Here is a 5,215-nt window from a genome sequence, read left to right on the forward strand (position 1 = left end):
ACTCTGGACAGGATACCAGTTTATCCAGGGCTGACAGATTGACGGGTAACCATTCACCACATGGAACATGCTAACTCCACACAGAATGACCCTTGGATGAACCAAGACTCAAACCTGTGACCTTCTTGCTGTGAGACAACAATTCTTACAGTGTAGCCACAACATACAGTAGTGAAATGACATTGTCCTATACGTGTGATTTAAGCATTGACTAAAAGGATAAAAGGATGCTTCCTTCCTCAGGTCTTTAGGACACTAATATCATTACTTCCTTGTCTGTCTCAAGGATAACGATGAAGACAGTGACAGAATCAAGCTACCCCAGGTCCTGATCAAGGTTGTAATGATATGAGGGAACAAGGGAGTCATAACACAGTCATGAAACAGGTCACCTTCAGATGTAAAAGAGTCAGTCTACCCTTGAGAAAGAAGAAAACATAACACAAAACATGACTAAGCTGAATGTGGATTTTGTAATCAATAGTACAATATCTTCAGATAAAGCATTGCATATGGATATATGCTGTGGTTGCATGAAAAACACCTGCATATGACCATGTTATGATATTTGTACACATTTAAAATGCACTGTAAGACATGACAAAATAATCGTATCAAAATTGTCACTTATCACAGCAATTTTATTTAATTGTTTATTTTTTCCCAGTTGCGGTTAACATTGATTTAACCAATGTTAACCACAACTGTTTGGCCCCATCTTTTGGGTGTTCTGTTATTTTACTTCATTCAAACTGTCCACACAAGGAGCAAACATCCAGTTTAGACACCGACATTGGACGGTGTGTAACTGTAACTGTTGCTGCTATGGTCCATATCAATACAAACAGGCAACCTGCTCATCAGAACATTACTCTGCAGAGCCACTGAGGGTATTAAAAGAGTCCCACAGTGAGTGTTAAAGTAGATTGTTTTTGACATTGTGTGACTCGCCTACTTCTCCCTTGTGGCTTACAACTGTCTTAACAGCAGTTCTCCTTAACCACAAACAGCATAGTAGATCCATCAACATCTGAAGCCACATCCAGTATGTTTTAATAGTACTGGATTATAACGGGAGTTGTTATCGCAAAGCCAGCTTTGCTATAAAAACAAGTCAAAATATATTACGTAACACTGAGCCAATCCACAGTAAGACTATGAGAAAAGAAAACATGTTCCCTCTGATTCCTTGAATTTGAGGATTACTCAGATGTACAATCCCACTAGACTTTGGAAAGGGAATAAAGGCAAATAAGCAACATCTGGACAATAGAATCTTTTGATGAAGCATTTTTCTGTGACTGCTTTGTCCAACATTGGGATACTCAAGAATGTAGTAGTTTACTAACCAATCCTACACTCAACCACTCAACCTATTTTAAGCAATTACTGATGAACATTGTGTAACATTTTACAATGAATCCTAATTTGTTTGCACTGGTTTTATATTTCATGCCATTTCAGTAACTTCATAGATTCTGCCCTTCGGTGCAATCAGCTCACTCCCATCACCTGGTGTCTTCCTGCTTCCCTTCACACCTGCAGCTCATCTGCACATTAGCTCCTCACTATATAACTAGATCTGTCCACATTTACCTGAGAAAGGACAGATTGTCATGAGTAGTTTTCAGCCTCTCCAGCTTTTGCAGCGCTGTTTTGACTCTCCTTTGAGCTTTTACTCTGTTACTTGAATGACCCTTAAAGTTTGGTTTCCTCTTTGCTCATATGTTTGAGACTTTATCTGACATAAGAATGAATGCATATCTGAGAGAGATTGTGTGTGAGAGAGGTATAGCAAACGTTTCAGTAAGGGCAGAATGAATTAGTTTCTAGACAGAACATGCATTTTATCACTCTCTTTCTCTCTTGGCCAATGAGGAAATAAACCCTCTTCACTGTGTGCTGCTGGACAAATGTTGAAACCACAGAAATTTGAAGTGAAATAAAGAACAAAATGGTGCTGCAGCTTCTGAGAGGTGATGAAAAATAACTCTGCTGGTTCTCTGTGACACAGATTGATCAACATTATTATTAAATATTCATCATCACAACGAAGACCCCATATTATGTGTTTCAGCACATTATTCATCTGTCCAACCCTAATACATAACCTGCATGAAACAGATGAGGCAAGGTAACAGGAAGAGAAGCTCACACCACCAACTGGGATGGAAAGTTGGTGTGTATGGTCCGCAGGGACTCAAACTGGAGGTGTTATCATGTTCATCCTTGAAGGGTTCACACGGACCAGCATGGAAATGGACTGGTGACAAAAAAAAAAACCTCTGTAGACACACGGACAACGGAAAAGTATGACCCAGCCCAAAGTTGTGATGTAAACTATATCTTTTTTACACTCAATTCCTCACATTGACTTTGTTCTCAGAGCAACAAGCTTGTGACATTTTCAACCTTAATCTCATTGACCTACTGTGGACATCTTGGTATCTTATGCCACAGTTTTTGGCAACAAATCAGCTGAAGAAAGACAACCATCCTTGCCCAGATATTAGCACACAGTCTCCAGTTGGAATGTTACAGCAATTTCAGTCAGACAGTCGATGAGTGAAATACTCTATGCAATAGGTCTAAGGTTTGGAAGTTTTTCAGAAAATATGAAATTGCTTAAACAGCAGTCTGTGAGTGTCAGTGACAATCTGAGTTCTGAATTTAATTCACGCCATCCAAATGTTGCTGATGCTCAGGACCAGGTTTGTTACAAATATGTATATGTATATATATATATATATATATATATATATATATATATATATGTATATATATATATATATATACATATATATATATATATATATATATATATATATTTACTTGAATACATTGGTTTTTAAAAAGTAGTACATTTTCACAAAATATAGAGGTAGGGTTGGAGATCCTAGAGAAACTGTTTAGCGAGGGCTACATTTTGAATTCAAAAGTCCAAGCGCCTTTCTTCAGACTTTCCTCCGAAGCCACACCCCCAAAGCACAGGAACGTGTAACAAACACGGATTCATGTGCATTGCGCCGCATCGGTAGCTTTCATTACTTTTTGGTGACGCTAACTTTTTTGGATACTTTTTTGGAAAAATATTCTGCATCAGCCTTTTTCTTGGTAGTAGCTTTCCCAAAAAAACACCTTTCATTTGCAACCAACACCTGTTGTAGGCTTCTTTTCTGCCATAATGTTGCTGCAGTTGTCCTGTTGCATAATTAGCAAGCTGGCATGAGCTCTGGTATTGTCTTCTGAGCATGTGTGATTAATTAATTCTCCCACCCTTTAAGATATTTGACAAATGTGCATTCTATTTTTTAACAGAAGAAAACAGATAAAATGGCAGTCTGCAGAACCTCATACTGCCAGACTTTCTAAATGCATAGACTAATGGCTAACGCAGGTTTATTTATGCTCTTTGATGTCATAACAAGGACACATAAGTTAAAAATGGCCCCGCGGCTTCGTCAAGAGGCTCCTTTATGTCCAGCCAAGTTGCCTTTGTCGTGATATGTCAGGGAGAGACAGGCATGTAGGTGACCGGTGACACACTCACTGGACACTGTTTATTTTTCAGCCACTGTGCAGCGCAGCTCAGCTCTTGACGGCTCATGAAGCACATGATCTGCCAGTAAACAGCCTGCATCAAGTAAAACTGACTGTAAATAGTGACCACACATTACACCAGGTGTCTCAAAGTTCAGCAGTGATTATAGGCTAAACATCATGCACTGTATACAAGAAAAATCAATCAAAACTCATCTTTTCAAATGAGCTTTTTTCTAAATATATTTGACCCTTTGTTCATTTGCTTATTTTGTATGAAAATTGCAGCGTTATTATTTTCTTTGGAAAACACAGACTGCATTGAAGATAGCTTGTTTTCTGTAGAGTTAATTAGGTTTCTCTTCTCATAACATTTTCTCTCTTTTGCTGAACATTTTTCTTGAGCACATTTGAAAGGTCAAATGTAAAAGACTGCAGATTGTGACAATCAGAAGACGCATTTGCTTTCCCAAGCATGTCAGGGAACTATGGTCGCCCTCACTCTTCTAACACAGCTTGGCTTGACTCGATTTATTTAGTCCCTGCTTTTGTGAGGTTCCAAGCAAACTGAGCTGACACTAAAATGTGACGTCAACAGACTGCCGGCCACTGATTGGTCAGTGAGTGTCATCACTGGAAGAATCATGAGCGTGACATCCGACACAAGAATCAAACAGAACTGTAGAACAGTTAAAAATACTTAAAAATCCTGAAAACATGTGTTAATCTCCAACATTTAGCAAGGACATTTTGAAAATCTCAATATTTAACAGAGGAGTGCACTGCAGAAAGCCGGTGATCGTGAGCCGAATCACAACCCGTTCAGCTTTATTTTAGTTCTGTGCTTCGTTCATGCAGGAAGTACTGAACTAATCTTTTAATTCATTGATTCTAATGATTCAGTACACTGAAAACAACTGCTTTTGCTCATTACTAGTTTGTGTTGCATATAAAACAATGTACACGTTCTTGTACATTTCATGCAGCCCTGCTATGACAAACCCGCCCAACATATCTGATACCAAACCGAATAGATTCCAACCGAGTAGTGCTAGAGCTGTATAATGTGCCATTAGTTTCATTCAGCTTAAGCTTCAATATGTGCAATGCAACGTCAGGGTGGTCTGTCCATTTTGGCTGCTGGAGAGACATGTTGGTGCAAGATGGTGGCCTATGTAAAACAAGGTCCTTGCCTAAAGTTTATTTATCTATTTATATATTTATCTGCCATTGTACTTACAAAATAAAATAGAGTTATTCTACAGCCTTCTAAACATTCTATGGATAGCATATTGATGTGTTTTTTTTTACTGTATATAAATGTATATTTGTTAATAAATCCTCATTGACCTCTAAATGGTTTCACATTTAAACAACCCAATTCCATGTGTGAAAATAAACATTTTATGATTACCAGTTAAACAGTCAATTTAATTGATTAAGATAGTAAGTAGATATTTAATTCAGCCCAACATGTATCTTTAATTCTCAAGGTCGATGTGGTCGGAAAATGGGCAAAAACGATCCATTCAACTGTCTGTGATCTAATGACAAGTTATACTAAGTGTTGTCTCGTCTCATAAAGCAGTGTAATGATTGACTTTACACATATTTTTCCATTCCCCCGCCCGGGGGTCAGCAGCCAATGGCTTGTGAGGGTGCTATTTAAGACGCG

Source organism: Solea senegalensis, linkage group LG14, assembly GCF_019176455.1.
Source record: "Solea senegalensis isolate Sse05_10M linkage group LG14, IFAPA_SoseM_1, whole genome shotgun sequence".
NCBI classification, from domain to species: Eukaryota; Metazoa; Chordata; class Actinopteri; order Pleuronectiformes; family Soleidae; genus Solea; species Solea senegalensis.